Source organism: Ranitomeya imitator, chromosome 6 (assembly GCF_032444005.1).
Source record: "Ranitomeya imitator isolate aRanImi1 chromosome 6, aRanImi1.pri, whole genome shotgun sequence".
Taxonomy (NCBI): domain Eukaryota; kingdom Metazoa; phylum Chordata; class Amphibia; order Anura; family Dendrobatidae; genus Ranitomeya; species Ranitomeya imitator.
This window is the reverse complement of record NC_091287.1, coordinates 478,051,860-478,064,241: the sequence shown is the minus strand read 5'-3', so window position 1 is coordinate 478,064,241 and position 12,382 is coordinate 478,051,860. Positions and strand designations below refer to the sequence as shown.

Genomic DNA, 12,382 nt, shown 5'->3' with positions numbered 1-12,382 from the left:
GAACATGGCGGCGCTCGGGGAAGAAGACGGACGGACCCCGCCAGGATCGGTAAGTATAAGGGGGGGAGATCAGGGCACAGGGGGGGGGAGATCAGGGCACGGGGGGGCGTCGGAGCACGGGGGGGGAGGGATCGGAGCATGGGGGAGAGTGATCGGTGTGCGGGCGGGTGGATCGGTGTGCGGGCGGGTGGATCGGTGTGCAGGGGGGGTGGTTCGGAGCACGGGGGGGGATCGGAGTGCGGGGGGGTTTGATTGGAGCACGGGGGGGTGTGATTGGAGCACGGGGGGAGCGGACAGGAGGACGGGGGAGCGGAGCACAGGACGGAGGGGACCGGGCCACAGATCGGGGGGCTGGGGGGGCGATCGGTGGGGTGGGGTGGGGGCACATTAGTATTTCCAGCCATGGCCGATGATATTGCAGCATCGGCCATGGCTGGATTGTAATATTTCACCATTTTTTTAGGTGAAATATTACAAATCGCTCTGATTGGCAGTTTCACTTTCAACAGCCAATCAGAGCGATCGTAGCCACGAGGGAGTGAAGCCACCCCCCCTGGGCTAAACTACCACTCCCCCTGTCCCTGCAGATCGGGTGAAATGGGAGTTAACCCTTTCACCCGATCTGCAGGGACGCGATCTTTCTGTGACACAGCATATGCGTCACAGGTCGGATTGGCACCGACTTTCATGACGCCTACGCTGTGTCACAGGTCGGGAAGGGGTTAATGATATTGTTGCTTTTTGTTACGTAGCAACGATATCGTTAAGGAAATCGTTATGCGTGACAGCGACCAACGATCAGGCCCCTGCTGGGAGATCGTTGGTCACTGGGGAAAGTTCAGGACTTTATTTGGTCGCTGGACTCCTGCTGACATCGCTGGATCGGCGTGTGTGGCGCCGATCCAGCGATGTCTTCACTGGTAACCAGGGTAAACATCGGGTTACTAAGCGCAGGGCCGCGCTTAGTAACCCGATGTTTACCCTGGTTACCATTGTAAAAGTAAAAAAAAAAAAAAACACTACATACTTACATTCCTGTCACGTCCCTCAGCGTCAGCTTCCCTGCGTCCCCCAGTGTCAGCGCCGGCCGGCCGTAAAGCAGAGCACAACGGTGACGTCATCGCTCTGCTTTCCGGCCAGCGCTTACACAGTGCAGGGAAGCTGACGCCGGGGGACGCGACAGGAATGTAAGTATGTAGTGTTTTTTTTTTTTTACTTTTACAATGGTAACCAGGGTAAACATCGGGTTACTAAGCGCGGCCCTGCGCTTAGTAACCCGATGTTTACCCTGGTTACCAGTGAAGACATCGCTGGATCGGCGTCACACACGCCGATTCAGCGATGTCAGCGGGAGATCCAGCGACGAAATAAAGTTCTGGACTTTCCCCAGTGACCAACGATCTCCCAGCAGGGGCCTGATCGTTGGTCGCTGTCACACATAACGATTTTGTTAACGATATCGTTGCTACGTCACAAAAAGCAACGATATCGTTAATGATATCGTTCAGTGTGACGGTACCTTAACGCATCGGGTATTCTAGAATATGCATGTCCACGTATATTGCCCAGCCACGTAATATATTGCACAGCCACGTAGTATATTGCACAGAGCCACGTAGTATATTGCCCAGTCACGTAATATATAGCACAGCCCACGGAGTATATAACACGGCCTATGTAGCATACAGCACAGAGCCACGCAGTATCTAACACAGCCCACGTAATATACAGCAGTGTGGGCACATATCTCTGTTAAAAAAAATAATTAAAATAAAAAATAGTTATATACTCACCTCCTGGGATCCAGCGGAGCTCCGTCGATAGGCGCGCGGCTGCTGCCATCTTCCGGTCCCAGGATGCATTGCAAAATTACCCAGATGACTTAGCGGTCTCGCGAGACCGCTAAGTCTTCTGCATAACTTCGCAATGCATCGCCGGGAACGTAAGATGGCGGCCGGCGCGAGCGGCTCAGCGGACAACGGAGGGTGAATATAGCAGGTTTTTTTATTTTTTTTATTATTATTTTTAACATTACATTTTTTTTTTTTTACTATTGATGCAGCGTAGGCAGCATCAATAGTAAAAGGTTGGGGACACATAGGGTGAATAGGGGCGGTAACTGAGTGCGGTACCCGCAGCATAACGCGGTCCGTTACTGCCGGCATTAACCCTGCGTGAGCGGTGAGTGGAGGGGAGTATGCGGGCGCCGGGCACTGACTGCGGGGAGTAAGGAGCGGCCATTTTCTTCCGGACTGTGCCCATCGCTGATTGGTCGCGGCAAAACAGCCACGACCAATCAGCAACTTGAATTTCCAGGACAGACAGAGGCCGCGACCAATGAATATCCGTGACATATAGACAGAAAGACAGACAGACGGAAGTGACCCTTAGACAATTATATAGTAGACTAGATGGTGGCCCGATTCTAACGCAACGGGTATTCTAGAATATGCATGTCCACGTAGTATATTGCACAGTCCACGTAGTATATTGCACAGTCATGTAGTATACAGTACAGAGCCATGTAGTATATTGCACAGCGATGTAGTATACAGCACAGAGCCACATAGTATATTGCCCAGTCACGTATTTCACAGGTAAAAAAAAAAAAAAAAAAACATATACTCACCTTCCGAGGGCCAGCTGTAGTTCGATCACATGACCGTGACGTCATGGCAGGTCCTTCTCCCATGCCACTGGAACCTGCCACTTGCATGGAGCGGTCACCGGACCGTAGCCAGGAGCGGGAAAGGCGCCGGAAGGTGAGTATATAATGATTTTTATTTTTTTTTTTATTATTATTTTTAATATTAGATGTTTTTACTATTGACGCTGCATAGGCAGCATCAATAGTAAAAACTTGGTCACACAGGGTTAATAGCGGCGGTAACGGAGTGAGTTACCCGCGGCATAACGCGGTCCATTACCACCGGCATTAACCCTGGGTGAGCGGTGAGTGGAGGGGAGTATGCGGGTGCCGGGCAGTGACTGCGGGGAGTAAGGAGTGGCCATTTTCTTCCAGACTGTGCCCGTCGCTGATTGGTCGCGGCAAAACAGCCACGACCAATCAGCGACTTGGATTTTCAGGACAGACAGAGGCCGCGACCAATGAATATCCGTGACAGACAGACAGAAAGACAGACAGCTGGCATTAACCCTGTGTGAGCGGTGACTGCGGGGAGTATGGAGCGGGCGCCGACTGCAGGGGAGTAGGGAGGGACTAATCGGACTGTGGCCGTCGCTGATTGGTCGCGGCAGCCATGAAAGGCAGCTGGCGAGACCAATCAGCGACTTGGATTTCATGACAGACAGAGGCCGCGACCAATGAATATCCATGACAGACAGAAAGACAGAGGAACAGAAAGACGGAAGTGACCCTTAGACAATTCTATAGTAGATATATATAGTTTTTTCCATATCAAAAGATATATGAGGGAGAGCAACGTCACCGGGACGTTACCTTGTGACTTGCTGATCCTGGTATCAGCTGTATATAGAGGTGTTACCTGATCTTGTAATCCGATGATAGTATGGAACTTTGCTGAAAACACTTTCTAAAAGGAAGTATGAATCTAAAAAGTCTCAGTGGCAAAAAAGAAAAGATTAAAAAAATTATAAAAAATTTTGAAAAACAAAAATACAGTACATCGGCAAGAATGTTTCAAAACATGAAACAAAACTTGATTTAAACAATAGATCATTTTCTGATGGAAGCTTCCCTTTAAAAGGGAATCTGTCAGCAGGGTTTTGCTATGTAATCTGAAGACAGCATGAGGTAGGGGTTAAATCACAGATTTTTGCAATGACTTATCAAGCTCAGTGGTTTTCTTGCTTGCTATGACTGTTTTAGCACCAAGAGCTTTTCATTGCTGGACAAAGCAGCACCTGATTTCTTGTCAGACACACTGTGATAGGCAGCTCACTGTCTATGGACGCTGTATATACAGAACATGGTGTGGGCGGGATTAGCTTCCTCAGCTCTGCTTCACTGCTAAATCTAAAAACTGAGAATGGCTGCACCAAGTAGTCTTCTCTTTGCCTACATCTGCGTACTCAGGAGAAGAATTGCACAACAAACTGCCCTTGTGAAAATATTTTGAGAAGTTAGGGTATGTGCACACGTTGTGGATTCTCTGCGGATCCGCAGCGTTTTTTGAGGTGCAGAAACGCTGCAGATCCGCAATTGATTTACAGTACAATGTAAATCAATGAGAAAAAAAAATGTTGTGCACACTTTGCGGAAAATCCGCTGCGGAAACGCTGCGGTTTAAAAGAAGTAGCATGTCACTTCTTTTTTGTGAATCTGCAGCGTTTTTGTACCCATTCCATTATAGAAAACCACAGGGGTAAAAAGGCAGCAAATCCGCAAGAAAACCGCAGCAAAAAACACACAAAAAAAGCTGCGGAACCGCACAAAAAACGCGACAAATCCGCAGGTGCGTCTTCTGCCAGGAGAGGCAGAATCCGCACCAGAAATTCCTAAGGCCAATCTGCAACGTGTGCACATTGCCTAAAGTAAGTTTTTGTGTGTGTGGGGGGGGATGGGGGGGGTGGGAACCCACAACTTAAAATGTTCATTTTTTTCCTCCCACATTCGATTAATTTCTGTGAAGCACCTGAAGGGTTAATCAACTCCTTGAATGTGTTTTTGAGCACCTTGAGGGGGTGCAGTTTTTAGAATGGTGTCACACTTGGTTATTTTCTGTCATATAGGCCCCTCAAACTGACTTCAAATGTGAGGTGGTCCCTAAAAAAATAGTTTTCTAAATTTTGTTGGTAAAATAAGAAATCGCTGGCCAACTTTGAACCCTTATAAATTCCTAACAAAAATACATTATGTAAAGTAGCCATGTGGGAAATATTATTAATAATTTTAGTGTGGTATAACTGTCTGATGTAAGAGCATACAATTTTTAAATGTAAACATTTTTGATATTTTCATAAATATACGCAAGTCAATTTAGCATTGACATGAAGTTCAATATGTCAGGAAAAAAAAAATCTCAGAGTCAGTGGGATCCGATGAAGCGTTCCAGAGTCATTATCACATAAAGATACACTGGTCAGATTTAAAAAAATTGTCCTGGTCAGGAAAGTCAAAATTCACTAAGGGGTTAAGGATCACATTCTGAAAGTCATACAATGAGATGTACATCTCCATCACTGGTCGTGAACCAGTTTAAAGGAACAGTCCGGATGAGTTACACAGACATTCTTTGGTATTACCGTAATGGTGACAGTCATATTACTATAATTATACGGTATTTAGTTTGTGGAGGTTTTTTCCACTTTGTGACAGACAGGGCTTTATAGCCACCTCATTGTCTATACTACACATCTTGTTCTAGACATGCCCTTTAAGCACCATGTGATGAGCAATTGAGTAGGCAGAAGTGGTCAAGAACCACTTGCAACGACAGCCAAGGATGGCACATGTGGAGGCAAGATGCTTTTATTCTGCTTTGTAATCCTATCTTCTGCTAGGTAATTCTGGGGTAATGCTGAGGACCCCCGCATCTCCAGCACTGGAGGACCTGTAGCACAGACTCCTTAGGCCTCTTTCACACATCCGTTTTTTTTTTTTTTTTTTTTTTTTTTTTACAATCAGTCACAATCCTTCAAAATGTTGAAAAAAACGGATCCTGTGCCGATTGTAAAAAACGGATGCACTGGAGCTGGTTTTTTGACTGTTCCAGTGCATCCTAGAAGGCTATGTGCACACGTTGTGTATGAGTCTTCGCCGCGTAAACGCATACACAACCCATGATAAAAATAATAAAAAAATTGTGATATTCTTACCTTCCGGCGTCCCGCACAGCCCCTGCAGCCTTCCCGATGCTCCATTCCCAGTGACGCATAGTGAGACAATGACCTGTGATGACGTAGCGGTCTCGCGAGACCGCTACATCATCAGGTCATTTCTCTCTGCATCACTGGGAACCGGAGCTGCCGGCAGCATCGCGAGCATCAGGAAGGCTGCGAGGGCCGCGCTGGACGCCGGAAGGTAAGAATATCCCAATGTTTTATTTTTTTTAACATTATATCTTTTTACTATTGATGCTGCATAGAGATGGAGAGGGAGAATTTCCCTGACGAGAAATTCTTCCACGCATGCTCAGTTTTAACAGACGGCATCTGTTGCTGGATTCCTGCTTTTCACAGTCATCGACGGATCCTGCGTCCATAGGCTTCCATTATAGCCAGCGACGGGCCGCGCAGGATCCGTCGTTGGGCGATTTTCCGACGCACAGAAAAAAAAAAAAAAAAAAAACACATTCCTCTGTGCGTTGTCTCCACCCAACGGACAGCGATTTTACGACGGATCCAGTGCACGACGAATGAAACGGAAGGCCATCCATCACAATCCGTCGCTAATACAAGTCTATGAGAAAAAAAAAGGATCCAGCAGCACCATTTGCTGGATCCGTTTATTTTTTTTTTCTTCACAAAACGACGCATTATGACGGAAAAAAGAAAGACGGAAGTGTGAGGCCGGCCTTACTGATGTGAATAGGCAGTGTGTAATGCTTTATTTCCCCAGTGGTGGCGCTGCAGGGAAAGCAAACAATAACATAAGTTTCCCCAAAAATTACAGCTGATGGAAGGTGATCCCAGCTGGGGAAGGCCATGACATCAGCCTATTACCAAGGAACAGGTAGGGACTTTCCAGGGCAGTAAACCCTTAAGTCCCTGGTCATCATTGGTAAAACATTACATACAATCAGTTGCTTAAGGGTTAAGTAGTGCATTATAAACCCAGACATGTATACGTCTGACTGCAGCGGGGAGGACAGGGTTACTTGCTGTAATCAGGGAGTTAATACCCAGATGCAATGATGAAATCACAGACAATGGCACGTTACCATATCAGAACATGGATGATCTGATCAGTACCCAGTCTTCAGCGAACCGCACCATGAACGAGGCAAGGACGCAGATTACCGCTGCCACAATACGATCGCACCCTCATTTACACGGACGTCATTATTCTAGAATTCTACAGAACCGAACCAAGAGCCGCCCCTGGACCTGTGGTACTGCTGGTTTTTCACCCTCCCTCACCACTTCTACTTATTTTCTTCAAGAAACCCACTGTCACATAAACACAGCAGACCATTATCAGCCACTGATTGGCTGCAGCGCTCATGTGACATCGCGTCACACAAACACTGGCAGGCATAGTGCCAACATTGATGAAACGGCACTGGTTCGGAAGGAGGGTATATGCTTTCCCCCCACATTTTACAAAAGGTTGTTTAGGTATTGGACAAGCTGTGTACGCCCTAAAAGTCGACCCGCAAGTAGCCATTGCCCAAATAACTCGCTGCCCGTCCTGCCCCCCACCCATACACATGTATTCTGAATGGGGAGAGGAATAAAAGGCTGTTAAGACACCACCAGTAGTGGATTATCTCTCGAGAAAAGAAAAAAAAAATGATCGGGCATGAAGATATACAACATGCCCAATCATTTTTTTTTTCTCCCTCTTGAAATCTGCTGTCAGGTGAAAGTTTAGATTGTTTAGTTGGCCGTTCCCAGAGAAACATCTGATGACGAGCTGGTCTCGTCACCGGACCGCGGATTCAGCAGTCCTATGACATCTGGAGCCAGTGCCGACCCCCGAAGGACCCTACACACGGGCTAGACAGGAGGTGTGTTTCATACCGGACAACCTGTTAAATGGAAGAAACAAGCCAGTGACTTTATTCAGCATCACCTCACTATTTTTATGGGTCTCCCACAAAATCCAGAACTCATCTTATGGCCCGGACCGTATGATGTGTATGGGGGGCCCTCATGAACAGATGTCGGGGAGAAGGATCAGGCCGCTCTCAGGGAAGATTAATGGCCATTGCCAGGCAGCTCTGTCATCTATCTCCTCTCTCCCATTGAATACACAGGAACGCTCGGCCATGTTTATGTGCACGGGGCAGTCGGGAGTGATGAACACAGTCCGATAGCCCCCTATAGTGTATGGCCAGCTTTAGGCCAAGTTCTCATCTACGTCGGAGGGCTGATCACAGTTTCTGTCATAATCGATAGAAAGACCAATGGGGCACGCAATGACTGAACCCAAAAGACCCCATTATAGATGAACAGGGTCTGTTGAACGTCAACGGTGTCCATCATGCGACAGATCGAGCCTTATGTCGTCTCTGGTTTTCGGCTACTACACACAACTCAGCCTACCGCACATGTACAGTACTATGCAAATGTTTTAGGCCGGTGTGGAAAAAATGCTGCAAATTACAAAAGTGTTAATAGTTTTTTGATCAATCACAAAATGCAAAGTGAACGAACAAAGGGGAAATCTAAATAAAATCATTATTTGGGGAGACTGTGCTTTGCCTTCAGAACAACATCAATCCTTCACCAGCAAAGTCAGGGTGCAAGGGTAACAAATAATACCACAAAGGTGAGAAAGATCATCACTGTTATATGTAGTTGGAAACACAGTCATAACTGAAACAGACATTGTTGCATAGGTGGATTTTACCTGAGGACCAGCCAAACTCGGCTACCAATGTGAAGTTGTGGAAGTCAGTTTCATGTAACAGGTCCTGGCAACAAGACACCAGGTAGTTATAGAGCATCAGCAAGGTTTCCATCAGGCAAATGTTTCCAAGCAGATTTGGGTTTCAAGATGTGCTGTACAAGCAATTTTGACAGAGCACCAAAAGAAATCGGCAAAGTTAAGGACCGTAAGCACAATGGTCGCCCAAGGAAACTTTGTGAAGCAGATCAAAGACACATCATGCTTACTTCCCTTCAAAGTCAGGTGTCCAGCAGAGCCATCAACTCAACTCACAAGCGGTTGGACTTCCTATGTCAGGTTACAGTTCCGAGGCATCGGGTCTTCATGGAAATATTGCGGCATAAATAAAAGTCTTTAACAACTAAACAAGGCCAAGAGACTCAACTATGCACAAAAGCATAGGCACTTGGGTGCAGAAGAAAAATGACAGCAGGTGCTCTGAACTGAGGAGTCAAAATGAGAAACATTTGGCTATAATTTGTCAAAGTGCTGGAGAGCGGTACAATAATGAGTGTCTGCCGGCAACAGTGAAGCATGGTGGAGGGTCCTGCAAGTATGGAGCTGCAATCAGCAAATGGGGCTGTGGATTTGGTAGAGGATTAATGGTGTCCACATTGCTGAGAAATGCAGGGAGATACTCATCCTTTAGGGTGGCATCTGATTGTCCTCCTACAGAATAAATTGGGAGCCAAAGACCCCAAACATACAGCCAAGAAATATCTTCAGAGTAAGGGAGAACATGGAGTCCTGGAAGTGATGATGTGGCCCCCAGAGAGCCCTGATCTCAACACGGAGACTGGGATTATATAACGAGACAGAAGGAATAGCACAAGTGACATCCACAGAAGATTTGTGGTTAGTTCTCAAAGGTGTTTGCAACAAGCTCCCTGACCAAGATGGTGAGCAAGCACAAGTGCGCCTAGGAGAACTGCTGATGTTTTGTAGTCAAGAGGACGCTCACCAGGTATTGATGGGATTTAGACTTCTCTTTTGGACATTCCCTTTACAATTTGCTAACTGATAATCTAATAACATTTCTATTTTCGGAAGCTTTCTTACTCTGCAGCATTTTTTCTACATTTTCTGTAAACTTCTACACAGACCTGTATGTCTGACATCGAGAAAATAGGAGCAAGAAACATTTTGTAAAGATCGATGTTAACATTACTCCTAGTGCAGGAAATAGAAAACTATAGAAAACTTCACATTAAAACAGGCAGCCTGAAAAGAAAGTGCGAGCATCGGACAGGTGAGCCGATCACACCGAGCCACGAGCCAGGAAACACCAGTAATCCCCGTGACCTGGCACAGACTGAAACCCACCACACGTCCCACATGACGGCCCCCCAGGCCCAGCATACTGAGCCACTACACCAGGTCAGGAGACAAGAGGCCGCACAGATACACGGCGATGTGGGCGACTTGTCAGGGGGCCCCGCGTCCTGGCACACACCATTGCTTTGTCTGCGGCAGACAGTCCAGTGAGACAACCAGACCGAGAGAAGGGGGGCACACAAATCCCAGAGACTCTACAAGGAGGGGCGGACAAGCTGCAAACTCTGGAGGAGAGCAAAAAGATCAAAGAAGCACACAACCCAGAGAGGGCTACAAAGGGCGAGACACGGGCCACAGACCCCGCAGCTTGGACTTTACCGGCTCTTGTGGGCTCTGTTCTCCCACATATAGGTGCTGCCATCGCGGTCTGGTCATTGGCACTGACAGGTATGTGGTAGCTGCAAGTCAGGGCACTGACGGTCCATGGCCAAAGAACAGACCCCAATGTATCTGTAGGGTCGCCCCCATCTGAGGGGCCACCTGCTACTCATCACAGAGACAAAGACTTTCCTAGAGAATCACAGAAGTGCCGCTCAGGGGACGGGAAAGGTTGGGTTCTGCCCTTCAGTGAGTGTCACCATCACATCTCACCTAGAGAGTGGTGAGCCCTGGGTAGGTAAGCGCCTCTGGGTAAGAATGGGTGAGGAGGTGGGCACAGGACACGAGCACCTGTGACACAGGCAGAGGACAAGGGTCAGGTGGCATGGCTGACCTTTGGAATCAGGCTGCCAGTGGGCAAAGGCAGGCATAATAAGAAAGATGGTGGGCAAGGGTCATGGAGGCTTCACAAGTAGTGGTCATGGGTCAGGAACGGTTCAATGGGGCCAACGCAGGCGGCGCGCAACGGTCAGGGGGCCAACGCAGGCGGCGCGCAACGGTCAGGGGGCCAACGCAGAAGGCGCGCAACGGTCAGGGGGCCAACGCAGAAGGCGCGCAACGGTCAGGGGGCCAACGCAGGCGGCGCGCAACGGTCAGGGGGCCAACGCGGGCGGCGCGCCATGGTCAGGGGGCCAACGCAGGCGGCGCGCAACGGTCAGGGGGCCAACGCAAGCAGCGCGCAACTGTCAGGGGGCCAACGCAAGCAGCGCGCAACGGTCAGGGGGCCAACGCAGGAGGCGCGCAACGGTCAGGGGGCCAACGCAGGAGTCGCGCAACGGTCAGGGGGCCAACGCAAGCAGCGCGCAACGGTCAGGGGGCCAACGCAAGCAGCGCGCAACGGTCAGGGGGCCAACGCAGAAGGCGCGCAACGGTCAGGGGGCCAACGCAGAAGGCGCGCAACGGTCAGGGGGCCAACGCAGGCGGCGCACAACGGTCAGGGGGCCAACGCGGGCGGCGCGCCATGGTCAGGGGGCCAACGCAGGCGGCGCGCAACGGTCAGGGGGCCACAGGCGGCGCGCAACGGTCAGGGGGCCAACGCAGGAGGCGCGCAACGGTCAGGGGGCCAACGCAGGAGGCGCGCAACGGTCAGGGGGCCAAAGCAGGAGGCGCGCAACGGTCAGGGGGCCAACGCAGGAGGCGCGCAACGGTCAGGGGGCCAACGCAGAAGGCGCGCAACGGTCAGGGGGCCAACGCAGAAGGCGCGCAACGGTCAGGGGGCCAACGCAGGCGGCGCACAACGGTCAGGGGGCCAACGCGGGCGGCGCGCCATGGTCAGGGGGCCAACGCAGGCGGCGCGCAACGGTCAGGGGGCCACAGGCGGCGCGCAACGGTCAGGGGGCCACAGGCGGCGCACAACGGTCAGGGGGCCAACGCGGGCGGCGCGCCATGGTCAGGGGGCCAACGCGGGCGGCGCGCAACAGTCAGGGGGCCAACGCGGGCGGCGCACAACGGTCAGGGGGCCACAGGCGCCGCACAACGGTCAAAGGGTGTTATAAGACTCCTCAGGCCATAATGGGGGCCCTGTGTGTTACTGGGGGGCATAAGCAGTGTAGAACAGCTCCACAAAGGCTGTAGGACTCCTGAGGGGGGGGGAGACATACACACAAGATGGATGAGGAGACGCTGCACTGCCGGTCACTCTGCACCTGTGTATTACTGACACGCCACATACCGGGAAGGTGTCCCGTCCTCGGCCTCCCCCAGCCGGGCCGTCCTTCGCTTCTCCCCGCTGCCGTCCGCCTCACACTCTCCCCTCACCCAGCACCTCTGCGGCCATCACAGAGCTCCGCCCCAGGCCCCGCCCCTGACACATGTCACCGGGAACGTCCCCTCGTCACCTTCCTGCTGTCCTATGAGAGCGTCAATTACCTGAGGGGCGGGGTTAGAGAGCGTGACGTCACTGGCTGGTCGCAGTGGACGGACGGCGGGGCCGGCGGAGGTCTGAGGTGGCCGGCGGGGGTCTGAGGGGGCCGGCGGGGGTCTGAGGTGGCCGGCGGGGGTCTGAGGTGGCCGGCGGGGGTCTGAGGGGGCCGGCGGGGGTCTGAGGGGGCCGGCGGGGGTCTGAGGGGGCCGGCGGGGGTCTGAGGTGGCCGGCGGGGGTCTGAGGGGGCCGGCGGGGGTCTGAGGGGGCCG

The 12,382-nt window shown here is 50.8% G+C and overlaps 1 protein-coding gene across 2 annotated transcripts in view; it reads right to left on the bottom strand.

Annotated features, from left to right (window-relative positions):
- WWP1 (WW domain containing E3 ubiquitin protein ligase 1) overlaps positions 1 to 12,065 on the bottom strand; it is a 124,051-nt gene extending 111,986 nt beyond the window's left edge. Inside the window, exon 1 of one of the 2 annotated variants that reach the window (XM_069731570.1) lies at positions 11,922 to 12,065. The gene's annotated coding sequence lies outside the window, so the exon portion shown is untranslated. The remainder of the gene's footprint in view (positions 1 to 11,921) is intronic. The other variant, XM_069731571.1, reaches the window with a different exon arrangement.
- Positions 12,066 to 12,382: the final 317 nt, after the last annotated feature.